This window comes from Microplitis demolitor, chromosome 8 (genome assembly GCF_026212275.2).
Source record: "Microplitis demolitor isolate Queensland-Clemson2020A chromosome 8, iyMicDemo2.1a, whole genome shotgun sequence".
In the NCBI taxonomy this organism is placed as follows: Eukaryota; Metazoa; Arthropoda; class Insecta; order Hymenoptera; family Braconidae; genus Microplitis; species Microplitis demolitor.
In genome coordinates this window covers 19,189,957-19,210,145 of record NC_068552.1, presented here as the reverse complement: position 1 = coordinate 19,210,145, position 20,189 = coordinate 19,189,957, and the positions used below count along the sequence as shown (strand labels likewise).

General features: G+C 36.3%; 1 protein-coding gene across 1 annotated transcript in view; it reads left to right on the top strand.

Annotated features, from left to right (window-relative positions):
• Nucleotides 1–387: 387 nt before the first annotated feature.
• The window catches only part of LOC103572432 (two pore potassium channel protein sup-9), a 46,352-nt gene continuing 26,550 nt past the window's right edge, over nt 388–20,189 (top strand). The window contains exon 1 of the mRNA XM_008551051.2: nt 388–710. The gene's annotated coding sequence lies outside the window, so the exon portion shown is untranslated. The remainder of the gene's footprint in view (nt 711–20,189) is intronic.

Below are 20,189 nucleotides of genomic sequence, written 5' to 3'. Positions count from 1 at the left end.
GAGGGGGCGAGATCGGGCGGGGGTTAAGGGGGAAAAATATATAAGATGAAAAGGGGATGAGAGTGTAGAATGGAGAGTACAGAGAAGAGTGGGTACATCATCAGTGGCGCTTCGTACGGACAAAATCGAAATCAGAGCTTGCGCCGGAACGCAGTGATCTCCAGTAGTAGCCCGGTCGCTGTAACGGGCGTAGCTGGATGCTGGATCATTCGTCAGGGTGGCTGCCACCTCGTTGCTCGTACGTAGTAATAAGCAGCAACGAAAGCGCCCGAGAAGGATTTCGCGGCGGGCTGGACCTAGAAGTAGAAGTAGGTGTAGGTGTAGGTGCAGGTGGAAAGCCTGATGATGAGTTTTAATAGTTTTAATAATACTAATTATTATTACAACTATTATTATTGCTGTAGTAATAATAATATTAATAATAATTATTGTTGTTGTTGTTATTGTTGGGTTGAAACAGACAGACATACACTACTTGTTTCTGGCCGGTGTTGATGCTCCAAGTTACTGAGCTCAGAGTGCCCGCTGTAATTTGCTGATAATCGATTATTGATAGCAGGATCTTGTGCCAAGTGTACTGTGATTATTTATTTTAAATTATTTTTATTTTAGTAATGGGTAATTATGGTATCAGTGGTATTTGAGGTGAGTGAGAGTGATTAATTGGGATGCAGTCGTGCCGAGAAGGAATGGAGCTTGCAATGTGTCGGGTAAGTTGCTATAATTTTTTAAAATTTATTTATCTAAGCGGCTCAGGCTCGCGAATTTTAGGTAAACTGCGGGAATAATTTGTGCGAGAGATGAGAAAGCTAGAGACGCCGGCTGGCACGGCGTGGGTGACGCCAATGCCGGTGGATTCAGTTCTGTTGGCTCGAGCCGGGTTCGGATGAACAAGCGTTCACTTACAGATAAATGGATATGTCAGGAATTTGCCAGATTATTTGTAAGATGTGAGATGTAAGATGTTAAGCCTCGGGTGAAGCGACAGTACGGTATATTGGGCGGGTGTTTCATGCTGATGTAAGATGAAAGCTCTCTAATTGTCAACAGAAATCTCAGTACTCCAAGTTTAACTAAAACTCATACTCAGCCGGGTTTGCAGTGTGAGCTTTAACGTGTTTTCCTAAATTTATGCTGAGAGAAAACGCTAATATTTGCTTATGCTGGCACGTTTAAGGTAAAATGTGGATATAGGATTTGCTATGCGGGACTCTGATTATTTTATCCGATATGTCGAGAGTCATTTAATTTTCTCAGTTATCGCGACACTCATCGCCGACGTGAGCTTCTCTTGAATTGAATCTTTTTTATATTTTTTTTTATCACAATATCAATGAGATCCAGCGAGAAGACTAGTCTATTGTCTGTAGAATGCTCACAAGAGAGGGCTCCATAAATACATGATCGTTATAATATTGGCTGGGGGACGTAACAAGACGCAGGAAAATGAGATGGAGAAATTGTCGTGGGTTCACGTGGCTGACTAATGGCTGTAGATATAGATATACTGCACAGATAATATAATTTAATGTGTCAGGAGTGGGGGAGCCAGCGGGGGTGAAAAATAATAAAGAAAATAAACGCGGCCTGTGTTCAATTAAATTTAACCGAGACGATATGATAGAGAGTATAGGAGGCAGATGGCGTTTGTGGAGCCGAGGAAAGTGGAGTGATAAAAAAAATAAAATAAAGTAAGGAAGGAAGTAGGGTGGAGAGGCATAGAAGAGAATCACCAGGGTGATGGATCCACGTGCTTCTCTTAAGTACGCAATAAATTTTTTTTATCTTTAAACTTGTAGTGTAGTCGTTGACGCGATATCAAATATGGGTCCTCAAGGAAAGCGTTAATTTTAAGAAATTTATAAATATTTAATACCTCCGCATATATTTATGTCTATATATATTTACCATGTTATGGAAAAACAACCGTTGGAAAATCCTCTGGGATTATTTATTTATATCCCGTATTTTATTTTTGTGTAAATTTTTTATGCCTGGATTTTGGGCAGAAGAGATAGGAATAGAAATATAAAAAACAATAGAAAAATAAAGCATTGAATGTGGTAGGGTAAAATTGGGCTGTAGAATTTCGCTGGTCCTCGCTCGGTTTATAGCTCTTTCGCAAGTGAGGGCAGAGGAGGAGATTTTGTGAACGCCATTCAATGTCCATGGTGCGATAGATATTCACTCTGTAGTGGACAGACATATGCACAGGGAGAGAACAGTTGATACGGTTCGCCGCGTGAAAATGCCGCTCGGCAAAACACTCAGCGTCTCTGATATGCCGTTGCTGGAAAATTGCGTTCGTGGAACGAGTTGATAGGTTAACATGAGCATTTGTTTAACGGACAGGACACAAAATTCTGTTACTCTGCGGCATGAACAGAAAAAATTATCGGGATAGTCGATACGTCAGATTGCTCTGATAATACTATTATATATTACATTTGCGATCCATAAATATTTCATTTTATTTTTAAACCGCTGCTCCACATTCTCTACAGATAATTTATATTATTCATTACTTTAATTCTATTATTTCAACTGTAACTTTTCATTTTTTTATCATTATTAATAACTCCACTCGAAATAAAATCCATTGATTAAATTGTTCGTAACTTGGGTCATTGGAATGGAAAATTTTTTTAAAAAATCAACTTTCAATTCACGTGTGCAAAAAAAGTTATAGACTCGAGTGAATTGAAAAAGTGAATATTTGTTTGATAAATATTTCAAATGTTATTTTTATTTTTAAAATTTAAAAAAAATAAGTTCATAAAAGCAACGATTCTAAAAATATTTTTTTTTTGTAGTGATGTCTGGCGGCGACCAGTGAAAACTTTCAAGTTTTTCACAAAGAAACTAATAATACAGAGGAAAGTTGGCAAATATTTATATTCGAACGGTGAATCGGTGTACATTCCGGTTGGATACGTGTGAAACATCAGCACGTCAATACTCAATCCTGGCAAGGAGTATCAGATAAATAAAAAGGTAGAAAAAGTGTTAAAAAAGCACCGAGTACTAGAATAGAATGAAATAAAACAGGACAAATCGATTGGAGGAGATCTGGTTGTGGGAATATAGACAGATACTCATTTTTATCGAGATAGTTTTACATGAGCTCAGCTCAGAATACACCAGAGTCACAGAGTCTATTCTCAGCTTCTCGGGGTGAATCCTCAGCTCATGACGATCGTCACGTTCTAATATTCCTTTAATGATTTCAAAAATTTTCTTCCTTCGAGCATTATCACTAGCTAGCTAAATATTTAAAACAGTTGTTTGTCTTTGAGGATTCGGAATCGCGTATGCAAGATGATATATCAGCAGTACACGCCTCTTGGAGACTCGCCCGATGTCTTCAGTCTCTCCCCTTTCCTTCTCGTCCGGCACCTTACACTGGATAATATTAATCGCAAGGAAAACTGGGTCGTCTTTAAGCTCTTGGGAGAGATCCTCTTCGGAATCCTTCTCACATTTTTCTCCTCACCTACTCCACTTTATTTTTATCATTCCTTAACTTTTTTTTTCATTACTTTTTAACAAGTAAATCCATTTAAATCAGCAGACGTAATTGCGTAACCAGAAAATAAAAATCCACTAAAATAAACTCTCGGTGAATTGTAATTACAAATCTCCGCAAAGTAGAACTAAGAGCATTCGGTCAGACACTGAGTGAAAACGGCATTTAAAGTTCACTTTCACATTTAAACTTTCTCCAAGTACTTTTATGTGATTCTTATGTCCTTGGAACTTAACTACCGGCGGATCAAAGCTTCCCCAGCATCCTTTACCCCCCGTTGTCTCGCTTAATGGATAAGAATCTCCAGCAGAACTGGCAGTACACGAATTGTGTAGCAGTACCATCACCAATAAGTACCATCACCAGTACAAGTACAAGTGGAAGTGAATGTCCGATAAAATAGATTTAGTGTATAACGGTGGCAAGTTTTGGCGAGGGTAAGGAGGAGCGAAACGATTCGGGTAGAGAGCACAGCGTCGAGAGCAAACGGGGCTCGAGTTTACACTCGGTAATGAAACTCAGCTTCTGGCTCTGCTCTCGATCGTGGGGCTGCGATCGGACAACCGACTATTACTATACCTACTCTATAGCATCTAGTGTCTGGTCCTCTACTCATCTCTTTCTCTCCTCACCCTCTTACCAGTTTCGCTCGTTATTTATTAAGTAAATATACCCCCTGATAATTTATATTTTTATATGATAAATTGAACATCGGCGTCGACGTTATTTTATAAAAATACTAACCATCATACGATGAATCAGGCAGTATATTAAATTTTGTTATTTATTATATTTTTACGAGTATTTTCGTTAGTGACGAGGGTTATCGGGATTCAATTGAGCGCGAGGCGGATAAAAATATTTATCTTGATTAGCCCTTGTCAAAAATCGTTATCCACTAAGCGATAGATACTCTGTTGAATTTTTTTTTATTTCATTATTTTTTTTTCCTACGTCTGGAGTGGATTCTCGAGTGTAGTTCGCTGAAGGACTAAGGCTGTTACTCCATTAGATGGATCCTGACGCTATTCAGAATACAAAAAACCAGTACCGCCCGACAGCATAAAAAGAGATCCGGACGCTTTTTTTATTTATGCTCCGTTCTTGACTGTCGTTATTATTATTATTATTTTTTTTTCTTGTTTTGTATACTTATATTCCGTTTCCCATCACAATCGCGAGCCAATACCACGAGGCGGTGCAGAGTTCCCGACGTGCCTCCAATTTAGATTGCAGTAATACATATATATGTATATTTAGTTTGGCTGATAGTCGTGAACTGTGTCTACTTTTTCCTAGGAATGGCTAAAGAAAACTTTTATAAAGACGAAGTGAGAATAAATTTACAAGTGTAAAGTTTAAAAAATTCATGACTTAATTACCATAATTTTTATTTTTATTTTTATTTATTATTATTCTATTTAATGTCTGCTCGACGAATGAGGATAGAGCGTTTGGATTACTTGCTACACGTATAAAATCTCGTAAAAATTATAGCTTTTCCAAGCGCCGCCATTACGCTGTAGCGAATTAATGAATACACATTTTAGCATACAGTTAAAGGCTCTATTTAAAATACCAATTAATAACTTTTTATATTTTTTCATCTGCTGCTTAGCTAATTCTGAGGTTAATTAATCAGTAAATAGGATTTAAGTAGACGTTAAAAAAAATTAGTTTGAGTGGGAAGGAAAAAACTCAAGGGCTTTACTGAGACTTAACTCAAGACAGCAAAGCGAAATATTGAGAAACAAATTTTAAAAATTATTTAATTTAAAAAATTTAAATATTAATATTAAATACCTAAATAATGTAATAATCTTTTAGCGAAGTTTGTTCGCTGAGTAACTCGGTTTATTAGTTTTAAAAAGTATTTAATACTCTATTTCATTTGTATATTAATTTTATTCTCGAGTTATTAAGTCAGAAAAAAAAGTACATTATTATTTCTAGTTATTTTTAATTACCATTTACGCGGTAATTAAACTAAACAAACATCTTCTGAGTTTTATATAATAATTTATATTCAAATATTTTTATTTCCCGGGATCACGGAAACCGTCGAGCAAGTATTAAAACTAATTTAAAAGCAAAAGACTGCTGGTAAAATGAAAAAGTTGAAAGGATGCCCTCTGGTTGTCCTGGAGAGACAATCGAAGACATGTAAAAATAATAAATAACTAAACATATGTATGGAGAAGAAGGATAAGAGGGAAAGGGGTGGTAAAGGAGAGGGATTGTCGTCTCTCTCACACGCCAGTCAATGGAGAGACAATATTGGATCTATATATAGTATATGTACGGTACACTATAACAATAGAGTCTATGTTTATTAAATCACTATTCGATGTCAATATCCGATGTCTTTGATGCTTCATCGTCGTCCTGCTGCTGCAGTTTCTGTTCCAATACAAACATACATACTCTCTTTTTCTCTCTCTCACTCTTTGTCTCTGTTTCTGTCTCTCCCTTTCTCTCTTTCACTCAGTGTCTATTGTTTTCGGCGTATTCCGAGAGACAATGATAATTTAGCATCTATTAGTTGGAATTAGTTTTGCGTTTGACGTTAAAAACATGCTGTGTGGGCTGGAGGGTATCCGAGGAATAAATATAGTGTATAAAATTCCCGAGAGTCAATCGGGTACGATTACAAAGTGTCCTCGGGGTATATATCCGGCGAAGCGACGGCGTCGATTTACATAATGTATACGAGATGCAAATTTAACTGCAACGCGACGTCTCGCGCTTTTATCTCTCTCTCTCCCTGTATCCCGTTCTGGCCATGCACTGTGAATCCCGTCAGGGTGTAGCGAGACGACGCTTACCCGACGCATCAATACCCGGGACAAAAGTTTAACTCAATTAATATAACAAGTAAAGATAAGTTTATAAATAAACTACCAAGTATTCTCATAAGTCGGAATGAAGATAAAGATTAAGAAAAAAAACTTATGATAGAACTCGATAAAAAATTTTATATCAATAGAGACAAAAAGCCATTGTAGCGGATTGCCGATAGATCTGAGACCAAACTCTTACATTCATTGATTGATGGGATTCGTTTGTCAGCGGTTTTTTATCTTCTTTGTTCCATTTATCACTCGCTCACTCGCTTGATCTTGAGCCATACTGCTCGAGACGATTGTCAAGTGATAGAATAAAAACCCGCAAAAGTACCTGATTACACTGGCGATGATGATGATGATGACGAAGATGACGAAAAGTTTTAGTTAAAAAGAATTAGTGAAGAATTTATATGCTAGCTCGGTTTGCGGTTGGAATTCTCTAGTGGTATTCAGTAATTAGTCTGCGAGTTGCCGATCGTTAAAACACTGGCGCTCGTATACAGAATACACACTCATACTAGACTTGCTCTAGCTTGCAATACCTTTGATATTATGTGTACACATACATATATACATATGCATATATTTGTGTTTATAATGGAATGTAGGGAGCTGGAAAAAGATCAGAATGCCAGCAAGTATGAGAAGTTGAAATGAGAAACACCCAGAGCAATCCTTCTTGGTCCTTAACTGCAGTTACAGCTCTGGTCTACTAATTTAGCCTCCTATTCTACAAGTCTGCAGTCTACTGTACAAGTCCACTAGAGTATTAGAGCTGGTGTAGCTGCAGCTCATTCTGAAACCCCCGTGAACAAACGTTACATGGATAGCAGAGCTGGCAAGTCACGGGGGAGCTAAACTTCGATAATCGGACTATGCAGCGTTTAATGTTCGCCAAGGATGTAGTTGTATAAATGGAAATCACTTTTCACTACATGCTTACCTCCGTTATCCATACCGTTACGAAATTCAACCACCCTTCCTTGTTTCGCGCTCAGAATTCGCCTTATGCATAATAGTATCACGTTGAGTAGATAAAGAAGCTAGATTACCATCTGGGCTCATATGATTATCAATATATATATTTTTAAAATATATAAACACGAGTTTGTTGTTCAATTTTCACCCCTATGGTCTCTGCTTAGTTTTCTGTTTAATAGACTAGTTATAAACGCACTTCTCTGCTCGGTCGCCGTTAACTGGAATAAACTTTCTCACCTCAATGTGTTTATACTTTTTATTATTACTATCATTATTGTTGCTGCTGGTACTTGCAGAACGAGTGCGAGCGTGGTTTTAATGCAAATTTATACATGGAAATATATATCATTCATCTAACGATTGAATAAATTAAAGCGAGTTGGGATGAAGTGAATAGAGCGCAGAATGTGTTGGATGTAAAAAAAAAATAATGTAAAGGAAATACAGAAGACGTGATAGACGTGAGATAACGATCAACGCGTGAAGATATTTTTGACGCACGCGCGTTCAAATGTGACGTCACGCAAACATACTTATGGGAGTACGAATGAAACACGAGTTAAGTTAAGTGTTATGTGGTGTAGGTATATGTTATATAGAGGGAACTATATAGACGTACGCGTTGTACATTTTATTTGAGTAGATAAGAATTGTAAGGTGTGAATAAAAAAAAAAAATGACTATTTGCCACAGACTGTGGACTATGGACTGAGGACTACGGACTACTTGTCGGTGTACGTGAGAGAAAAAATGTTGGAGGGTCACTCTTAACATCTTGTACCCACATAAATCATCGAGTGACTTAGCCTTTAAGTATATCTGTGTGGGTATGGTTAAACTCAGTGAAGTCGAGGAGAAAAAGGTCCTGGAGGCAAAAATCGAGTGGTATCGATCGAGGTTCGTACCCTTAGGGACTCTTGAAGGCTCTGATGCCGTGCGAGTTGTACAGTCAAAAGACGAGCCGAGAAAAGTCAAGGGAAAATATTGTCAGACTGCGATCGATCTGCTTGAGGAGAGTTTCAATGGGGAGCTGAGAATTAAATTAAACAGTGACATCTTCCGCGATGCTGAATGAAAAGGATAATAGAAGCGAGAGGGGGTGGAAAAGGGGCTCGCGAATTAGTCGATGTGGATTCGAGCGTTTAACGGAGTACAATTTTACGGCGATACAATGCAGTGACCTGTGCAGCGACAAGGTCGAGTCGACTGGAGAAATCGCTCTTGGCTCCTTGCACTCGTATTTATATATATTTATCTGTATATACTGAGAGCTTGTTGGTGTGCTACTGCAGCAGTTACTGCTTTGTAGGTTGCCGGCAGTTCTGGTGAAGCGGTAGCAGAAGTAGCAGCAAGCTACACGGTACTTAACTCCCGAATTGCGCTAATTATAATTATACCCCGGGCATTCTTCTTCTTAGAGACTCATGTAAGCGTGTAGAGATGCAAAGCCATTCTACGTTTGATGCAGAAAAATGACTATGTATATATGTATTTATGTCTACATATATATCTTTGATCTTACAGATGAGTGAGTCGTGAAATTGAGAATTCAATATATAGCGCTCCGCGCTGCGGCAAATATGAATATAAAATATAGATATATATATAGGAAAAAGATGGGAGAGAATTTTTTTTATTATTTTCGTTATTTAAAAAATAAGAAAAAATTTAAAATAAAATGGTCGGTTTCTGACAACGAAGCGGGTCAAGGAGAGAGGGGAGGAATACGGAAAAGTCTGAAGCGGATAGCGAAATAGGCAACCTTCGCCTGAAGCTAGTAAGCTGGCGGAAATGAGAAAAATATTAACATTAGATGACTCGAGTCGACAGGAGGGCGAAGATATAAGATTTCTGGGACCAGTCGCCAGAATCCCAAGCTATTTTTTCCTTCTACATATTTATGTTTATGCTTATGTATGCGTATGTGTATGTGTGGATATATATATATATATATACATAATTTGTTATCTGTGTATAGATATTTCAGCAAAGTGTAGGGAAGAAAACGTGAAAGAGCTGAGCGACGGATTACACTCGAGCGATTGCACTCGTTCCATCACCGACTTGAGATTCTATCTACGAGGCCTTGAAAAAACTGAGAAAAATTTAAAAACTGCTGCAAGAGCAACGCCTAAGGCCCGAGAAACCCAGAGCCTCGAGTGCAATCATGTCTGTCGTGTTAAAAAATAACCACGAAAAATAGTAATAAGGGAAAAAAGATGCCGTGGGAGGAAGATTAGTTAGTTACCACGAGATTTTCCTGAGGGCTTCGGAAGACGGTAACACGCGAAGCTTTTTTCGATTATTTTCTTTTGCTCCGAGATTCTCCGGCTCGATATTTTCCAATGTATCTGATTCCACGTCAATTAAGCTTAAGACCAGATTTTATATTCGACGGCAGAAAAACCGGAATAAAAATAAGCTGCTGAAAAAGCGGGTAATTTATGATGTTAAACAAATAATTTAGCGGGTTGTGTTCGGGGGTGGAAAAATAAATAAAAAAATGTAAGAGTTTACTGAGGGTATTTTTTAAATTCTCGCTCTAATTGACCTACATCGCGGTACTTTCTTTTGTCTCTCAATCCTTTTCTAGCAGTTTATTGCGGTTCACCGCGTTCAAGATTATCTCATTATTGGATTACTCGTCTTATCTACCGATATATATTCTTCTTCATCCTCGTCCTTTGGATACAGCTTGCCAGTTTATAATAAGAAAGACACATTTAGTACAAAGTTTAAATTAAGAAAATAAAAAAAAAAAAATCAATGATGTTGATGTTTTTTTTTATTCTCCAGACCTTTAGATGAAAACACTCATCAATAGTGAATTGATCAACACAACAATCTCTTGGTGAAGATAAAAGAGAGACTTTACAAAGTAGTTGAGTGTATAAAAGATAGCTATCGACAAGGACCGAGTCATTGAGGGCCATCGTCTGCGTCGACGTCGTCGTCGTCGTGGTGACTGTAGTTGTAGTCAGTAGGTGCAAGTACTTTACTTTGCCTCTCTTTAGCTCGTCGTCAATCGGGAGTTTTTCACATGAGTGGAGGCTGCTCCAAGGGCCTGGAAATATCACTTGTAATTTTTCACCCTCTACTCTCTCTAATGCTTGCGCATAAACATCTCTACTCTCTTTCTCTCCCACGTGAGCTTGCCGTAGAAAACCCCGTCCATAAAATGTCCGAGTGGGCTTTGCCTCGGTACTTACATCGGGTCCGTAAAAAAATAAACACACATTTTTCTTTATCTTTTACGAGTTGACGAGTTTTACGAGCGGGCGATCTATATCGCGAATGGAAAAGCATCCATGTCTATAAACTATACTTTACACACATTTTCATAATGCTTTTAGTCAGGGTTTTAAAAAAATAGCAATTACCCAGCCCGATAATGGGATAAAAATCCCAGGATTAAAATAAAAACTGAAAGTATATAGAAATAGTCTTGATAATTGACGTTAAATTTTCCTGCCTACGTGATGGCTTTTAAATTCAATTTTGTTCAGCTTTCGCGATATACCAGATAACACATTTTTGTCCTTTCATATTTATAGCAATAATAAAAAAAAATATCACGTAAAAATTATTTTTATCTTTTATATTCAGAGTTGAATTTACTCTACTATTTCTCTTGCATTATATGTTTATGTGCGTGTGTGTGGGTGTGACGTATGTTGTACATGGGAACGTAAATTTGCACTTAGCTCGGATAGGAGTTTGTTGGTGTAACAGTCTTTATTAAAAGTTAATATTAGAATTGACGGGTGTGTGAAAGTTGTGGATAAATATTTCGGATTAAAATGCTGTGGTGTGTAAGAGAGTTTGGTGTACAGAGTAAAGAGTAAAGAGTGGTAGTATAAGTAACTCGTGCGGTGAATGTATGTTTGTAAGGGTTATATAGTTATAGTTCTTTGAGTAGAGTGAGGGAACGCGTCTTGAATAGCTCGTGAGTTGTAACTTTGAGCCACTGACAGCCACTAAACCTTGTTCAAACTCTCATGGAACTTGCTCCAGACTCCAGACGGCTGTCTCTCTTGTTCAACTCGTTATCGCTTGTGTATAGAACTTGCCGGGCCACGTAGACCTCGTTGGGCAACAGAATGCATCCCGGTACATCTTTGTCTTCGTTTACACACAAATACTGTTTCACCTGGAATAAGCTACATATATATGGACAGACAGAAAGAGCGAGACGGCAACGAAAACTCCAGAGCGGCCACGAAACTACAGTAAATCCTGTCACGCGACGTTCCAACAGTGAAATTCCCTATCCCCTTGTCTCTGATCTCCTCAGAGACATGCCGAGATACTTGGGATCTTCATCAAACTGTAGTTTTTATTATTTTTTACTATAATACAACAAACTATTTTTTAATCAAAAAACATTCCGGATAAAAAAGCTTTTTTTTTTTTTACTGACTGATGCACTTTGAAGGTTTTTTTTTGTCAAAGAAGCAAAGTCCACTAGGCGATTTATCATTTATGTGCTCGCACAAGATGCTACAGAGCCGCACGCGAGCGCGAGGCTAATGCAAAAAGGGTAAAAAAAAAGTATTAAAGAAAAAAAAATAGAGAAAGCTTATACAAGAGTAAAAGAGCTCGCGGGAAAGCCGGTGGTTGGCTCTCTGTCCGCTTTTCTCTCCCCCCGGGTAGTTGATATCGACCGGAGCATAACCAGCCGATACGCAAAGCTACGGCCGCGGTTGCGACCCCATACGTCATTCTGCCTCCATATATACGTACAGGTGGCGCATTATTTTGAATTTTCTCCTTTTACGACCCCATCAAATACTAAATTTTATTATTATCATTACATTTTAAAATAAACATAACGGGTGACAAGCACTCGTTGCTTTACCAGCGCACTCTTTCCCAGCAATTAAATGATAAAAAAAACACACACATTTTTTTTTTAATTATTATCTGTTATTTTTATTATTGTTGTTATTTTTATACTTTAATCTACGGCAATATATTAAACATACGATAAACATTACACGGATATATTGATAACAGATTTTAAATTTATCTTCCATATTTTTCAAATATCCATGATTAATATTTTTTTTTTTTTTTTTTTTTTTTTTTTTAAATGTTACTTCCAATAAAGTACGATACCTGCGTCATTTTTATAAACCTTTATTTAACGTTAATATAAAAGCAAATACTGAGAGCTATTTTTTTCCAATAGATTATTTTCTCTATTCTCGTACTGACATTTACTCGGGCTCTATTCAAATATTTTTCATAAAAAGCTTCAATTTACAGTTAACTACTTGAGATATTATTAAACATGATTTAAAACAGGGGACTGCATTGTAAATTAAATTTGAATAAAAACCGGGCAGATAAAAAAGTAAATTTAATTCTTAGCCAGGAGAGAACGGAGCTGAGAGCTAAGAGAAAATACTGGAGACCAGAGACTGTGGAAAAAGTATAAAACTGGGAATATAAATTCCAGGTTGCGAGTCGTTAGTGAGCCAACTGATGAAACGCTTGCCAAGTTATAAGATCTAAGAGTAAGCAACTTTCTTCCTTATTCCCCTTCATTTCCTTTGTTTTCATTCTTTTTTTTCATATTTGCTTCTTTTTTTTCTTATTATCGTTATTTTTTTGGGAGTACGCCCAAAGTCGTTTGACGCGACAAGATCTGACATCCACTCTTGTCCGGACAACGACCAACGCGGCGGATACACCCGAGACTAAAAAAAAATTTATATATTACATATATATTTGTATGTATAAAGGAATATAAGAGTGGTTGACTCGGAAGGCTGACAAAGTGTAGTGTAGACTACTCGAGTGTAGTACATGCTATAGAAAGTAGTTGTGGCATAGAGAATATAAAAAGATGTGCCGCGAATCGACAAAGGGAACCGGCGCGCAGTTGCACTGCTTCTTTTCTAGATTCCATTGTTGAAATTTTATTCCTTTGACGAATATCCTAGACTTCAAGTCATGCTCTAGGCGTCAATGCCACTATCTTCAAACGAATTTTTCTTTATTATTACTATTTTTATTATTCATTTTAATTAACGTAATAAAAATTATTGAATATATTTCATGCACTGTAAAAAAATTTGCATTAAAAATGACCTCCGAGGACTTTACACTGTGAAAAAAATTCGGAGTTAATGCGAAGCTGATGACTGTTTGTTTATTTGATACCCTCGGAGTCAAATTTACTCTGGGGAGCTGATTTTAATATTAAAAGTCTGTATCGGAGTTAATGCGGACTTAAATAAAAGCCCGATTCTCCAAAATTACTTCGCTGAAAAGACAAGCTCCCTATTTACTCTTTATGCTGAGTGATTTTTTTGAAAATGGAACTCTGAGTCAACTCTTTACAGTCAACACGACTGTCATGGTGGAACTTAACATGGTGTAAATTATGTTTTTTACACCATTCCGTATTACTCCTTACAATTTTGAACATTTCAATATTTTTTGATTATTTTTCTTAACGCAAAATTATCATAAATTACATATTTATACATTTGACGGTTTGAAAATTTTTCACACCGAAATTTTTAGACCGGATCATTTACACTACGAGATTTCAAAAATTTTTTACAGTCGTCTTATTTTGAAAAACAAAAAAAAAATTAATAAATAGAAGAAAATTGGGAATTCGATTTTTAAATTTATTAGTAAAGTAAATGTAAATTATAAAAATTAAGATATTTATATTTTTATATAAAATAACTTAACTAAAAGTACATTCTTGTAAGATGTGTTTTTGAAATAAACCAACATAAGCTTGTACAAAATCACGTTCTTTTCTTAAACCGCTTATAATTTCTTGGAGGCATTCTCTTTATTTTTATTTCATGAATACGATTACCGTATAGCAAACAACGACCTCAAACTTGAACAATTTATTCAATTTATATTTATTTATATATATTTTAAAACTAAATAAGAACTGCAAAACTAAACAACTTTAAGAGAAACAAAGTTCACAGACTTGTGAATATTTAAATCCACAAACTTTTCCAGTAATCCCCAAAATTTTCTTTATCCAAGTTTCGAGGTTTCCAATTTAACATAAAGGAGGTATTTTATAAATGAATTCAGTCCACTGCACTGCTGAACTTAATCCAACCTTTCTTTCCATTATTATTTCCTATTATCGGTGCAGTAACTGCCGTTGTTATTATCATCTTGTTTAGTGTAATTTCAGTTTTCTTCGGAAATTACTTTTCAGAATAATACAGGAATTTTTATTGAGAGCTGCTTGGAACATTTGAGAAAAGTTTTAAACTTTGAAAAACAATTCAAAAAACTTTAGACCTGTCTCGCGCGTTTTTCAAAATTTTATAATATCCAAAAATATTTTCAAAAATTGTATTGTCGTTTTTGATTACCCTAAACAATTTTATAAATTGTTTAGAATATTCCGGAAAACTCGATATTATTTCGATAAATTTAAACATTTATACAAAAATTCCAAACTTTTTTAAATGCCTTACAAAGTTCAAAAATATTTGAAACCGATAAAATATTCAGTAAAGTTAAATTATTTTGTGAAAAATTTCAAAAATTTTAACAAGTGCAGAGTATTTTTGAAAAGTTTAAGCAACAGAATAAAAATAAAAAATAATTTTACACTGGATTAAAATATTCTTATTAATAACAATAATAATAATAATAATAATAATAATTACATAAAAAATATGAAAAAAATATTTTTCAAGTACAGAAGAATAAATATACACTAAAACCGACATTTGGTTACACAGTGCAAGTACAAGTGTCGAGAAACAACACGCCGAGAGTGTGAATTTTGAAAGAAGAAAAGAAAAAGGTTGCAGGTGTTGGTATTTACTTGAAGGCGTGAATATGTCACGGCACTTGTGGCACTAAAGAGATACATATATACATATATACATATATATGTATCTCTATGATGTGGGTTAGTGTTTATGTCTTTAGTATCCACTGCATCCACTGCAACTTCAGCCGCCTTCAATGATGGAGGTCACAAGGGTGAAAAAAGACGCGCGGAAGACACGAGGATGACTCACGGTACATTATATAGGGTAGTTGCTTTAAAAATAGCATGAGGACTCTCTACTTGTCGAGGGAAAAAAACAGAGGGAAGCGCGAGAAGAGCGAGATGGAAGAATAAAAAAGGAGAGACGCAAGGTCGAGGTGAGTGACGTGTGTGCAACGAGCTCTTCTACCTCGCCTGTGTGTGTTATGTACATGCTGAGATCTCTATACCAGGATTCTCTAGAGGAGAATTACAGGTAGAAATCAACAGAAAAAGTAACATTGAAATATATAGGTATATATATATATATATATTAAATAAAATATTAAGTCTAACAGTATTTCGTTGAGTGAAATAACTTTCTCTACAAAGTAGATTTAATAAAATTATTTACTCACTGAAAAGATAACAGAAGTGAAAAATGAAATTGTAATAATATTTTTTATTTTTTATTACAAATGCAATGATTCTGTTTATTTTTTTTTTTTTTTTATTATTGTTTCATTTAAAGCGTTTGAGTCGTAAACGTTTTTTTTTTGTGGGCTTTTATTTTTGTTAACGTCTTGGTATCACCCTCAGCATTCTATGGAACATAAATTTGGCGCCGTGCGGAACGCGGGACGTCCTTTTCAGCGTCCAGTGCAAATGGAATTCCCGGTGGTTGGTCGATAATTCGATATATATACTCGACACAGCGGTTAAACTGACGACAACAAGGAGAAGGTGGAGAAAGTGCTAGATATAGAGATGGAAGAGGTGAAGGAGATGGAAGAGGAGGACCTAAAGTGACGGACTCTTTAGCTGATGTGTGAGAAAGAGCAGCAACCCGTAAATGAAGAGCGCGAGAACACGACACTTGTTGTATATACGGTAATCCATCAAATATATAAACGATCTGACTTTTTTTTTTAAATAAGAAAAATTACAAAGACACGAATTGACGGTTAATGGAAATAAGAAAAAATTTTAAAAATACACAAAGATAAATGAAGACAGAGAGCTGTGTTTTGGTATTCTATAAGAGAAACCACTCAACAGTAATACCGGGTGAAGAAGAAAAAATAATGGAGATAGCTTGGAAAAAAAATAAATAAATGAGAGGAAAAAAATAAGAGTATATTAAGTGTGTATATTGAATGAGTATAGAAGAGAGCTCCGGACATGACGCTCAGGTTTTTCGAGTCATCGTTTCAAAAAACCGGGACTGGGGAGTGACTTGAGCTCTTGTTGGAAAAAAAAAAAAAAAAAAACAAATAGAATTAAGGGTATGAAGATGTTGGGAAGTAAATTGCGCGAAATAAATTCTCGGTTGAATATTTTTTTCAAGATGTAGAGCTACAGAGAGGAGAAGGAAGTGAGGGAGGTAGGTATGTATGAATATAAAAGAATAAAAAAGAAATAATACTTGAAACATACAGTTGCTAAGAAGTTGTAAGTTGAAGAGTTGGAAGAGCAAAAAATAGCGGAGAGTTTTGTACGCAATAAGGTCACGTCCATTAGTGTGTTGTGTTCGACTTAGAAGTAGTCTTAGAGTTTGGGTTTATGGTCACTGCGGAAGCCGTAAAACGGCGAAGAACTAGCGTCGGACTGTGAAATTTTCGAATTGAATTGAGTGCCATAGGATGGAATGGAAACAACATATCGGGTGAAACTCCGAAAGAATGAAATACGTTTAGTGGAGGTAAAATGACGCTCTCATGTTTTTTAGTGCCATCGAGCGTCTAACTTGGTGCAAGAGTAGTCCGCTTTACGGCCTTATAAATTCAGTCAGTTGTTAGCCGGCTCGACTGGAGCTTCATAACTGACATCGAGGTCAGCCACTCAATGCAAACAAATATCCGTTAAGTAAATTTGTTTGAAATCTCTTGGGCGAAGTTTTTAGCGTTTAAAAATTCAGTTCATGTGAGTGGAATGAGGATGTGGAAATGGGCAAGCTGCTGCAGCAGTAACTGTAGCGATAGCAGGGCAACGATCGAGCAATATCATCGATTCCAGAACCCAGAGACGCTGTTTCCAGTCTATGCAGCAGATAATGCTTGAGAGTATTCCCTCGTATAATATAACATGTATATAACATGTATATATGCATTTACAAATGGACTGAGATCTGAGAGCTTTGTTTAAAAATAAATATACCGATATGTTTGTAGAAAAACAATTCGGGATCCATTATATCTACGAGACAGTGACGGATGGTCAGACAAAATTACAGCATATTTTTGTCTTGTCATCTACTTTTATGGACGTGGAGTATAGTATAGAGTGGAAAAAAACGCTTCCGGAAAGTATAAAATAAAAATAAGACTTGTTCCTTCCGAGGGAATTTTTGAGCTCTCAGCTGATGATATCGCTTCCTGTCTCTCTCTCTCTCTTTTATTTATATTTTTTTAAAACTTGCAAGAGAATCGACAAAAGAGATGGTGATTGAAAAGAACAGGGTGAATGTTGCGAATAACAAAACAGGCGAGTCACCTTTTCGAGCCGAACATCTAGGACGTCCGATTGAGTTTCTTTTGGAAACGATCTAAAGTGTTGGAAAAAACGGCGCCGTGCGCTCTCTTGAGACTCGTCTATACAACAAAAAGCTGAGTTCAACTATTTCTTTTATTTTTTAATACTTTTTCACTTGTTCATACTTATTTTCTATTCCTTTATATTTTTCCAGAAAAACGGATCGACGTAATTTGTATTTTTCGTTAGCGGAAGCGAAGAGAATGAGAAGTGAGTCAGCACAATCGCTTTGATTCTTCTCCACTTATAATAAGTTTTAAATTATCCGGACATTGGTAATCTCTTGTTTAATCTTATCAAAAGAACAGCTATTTCCTAACGGCATTGATTTGTTGCGGGAATGGAATGGAATGGAGGATGGAGCAGAGGCTCGCCGAGTCTCCAGCGAACGCGTATACACCCGAGAATCGATAAAACTTTTATTCTTCAACGTAGTCCGCGTGCAATTTCGTTAATGGGCTTTCAAACGCCTGAAGCTGGCACAATAATTTCTTGTCTGCTGGAGAGCAAAGCTAAAAAATATTAAAAAATCCTACAAGAAAATACTAAAGACTGCGGATTGGGAGTTCACTCTGGGAAATAGAAACTCGAGCTTTTTGATTCTATATTGTATATGACATATATATTATTATATATAAAGGAACCTGAGCTTTTTTAATCGAACCGACGCCGTTAGTCATCCACAAGTCGGCCACGTGGAAGTCCAAGATAACTCACACGACGTGACTCAGTTCCCACGTACCACCAAAAATATAAGAACACATATATTTATATAATCTTTTATTGTTTTTTTTTCGCCCCAGTCATTAATAACTTTTCGGAAAAAGCGAAGAATAAAGCGATGGAGCTTTTGTGGGAATTGAATTTTATATTGAAATTAATTTAAAACTCGAACAGGACAAAAGTTCTCATTTAAAAAAAAAATATATATATATATATATAGGGTCGGGTGTCATTTCTATTCCCCAAGGAAAGGACTGAATGTACTGTAGAAGCTCGCCGAGGAAAGTCTAAACGACTTTTCTCGAGTAATCGTCAAGTTTCTTATAAAGTTGTTGAATTAACTCAAGCTGGCGTTAAAGTCGGCGCGACACCTCGGGTTTTCGTCCTGCCAGCACGTCGACCTCGTATCTCTGGCTCGCCTCAATCGATTCTAATCTCCAAGACGTACGGATACTCTCGAATATGAGAAACCCTGCGAGAATACCGAATACCAGACTCTGGAATAAAACAAAACCATGTCAGCTCCCATCACCAGCTCACACAAGAGCATCCAGCTATGCAGTAACTGAGTAAGAGATATTATTCATTTACTTTAAAGTAATATATTTATGTATATGATATATTTCTCGAGAATAAGTTGAGAGCCAATTTCTACTCCATGGCTACTGAATCAACTATTTCTCTTTGGTTCCGGCAGTTCCTTTGGCTTCTGACTTTGAACTCTCTCCGCTTATTAAATGATTCCGTCTCTCGTGTTTCGTTTCCGGTCTCCACTGATGATTAATTCTGCTCAGCTTTATCAAAATATACTTACGGAAGCTTGGGTGCTTTTTGGCGAAATTAATTACCGATGGTAGGGTCGAATTTGCCAGCTGTTTAAATATCGAACTCGATAGAGAAAAGTCTGCTTGGCTTATTAAAGTTATAATAATTATTATTATTATATTGGTGAAACAATAGCTTTTAGAATAATTTTTTTTTGGTGAATTGAATGAGCTTCATTATAAACTTTACAATAACCAGAAAAAAAATGAACAGCAAGATGGAGTGGAGCGGAGACAAAAAAATCAAGAGGTGGGATCTGAAAGCATCTGAACAGAAGCATTTTTCATGTGTGACGGTGATGGGGAAAAGACAAAAGACGAATAGGCTGGGCTGGGGACAAAAAAAAATAATCTTGACGTGTCCCTTTCACTTTTATCCGCGATCGATTCTGTCCCACGCTGCTCACGCGAAGATGCAAGAAAAGTGTAGGAGAAAAACAAAAGGTTAACTATGTGACCTTACAAAGTTCATAGTTCATCATCTCGCTTCAGATGTATAGATGAGTTTTAAATTTAACCGGTCATCCTGAATCAGCTAATTGAGACCCGACTCCCACTTTTTTAACCGAGCCTCGGACTGTGCGCTTGATACAATATTTAGACCGAGGCTTTGTCCGACTCGAAAATTCCTCTCTCGAATCCAAAATCCCAGTTCACTAATAATTTTATATACATAATCCCTTTTGAAAGATAATTTTATAGAGTTTATCTCTGGTTGTTTGCAACAAAGCCCGAGATAATATTTAAATACAGAGCTATGCTATTCAATATAAATATAATAT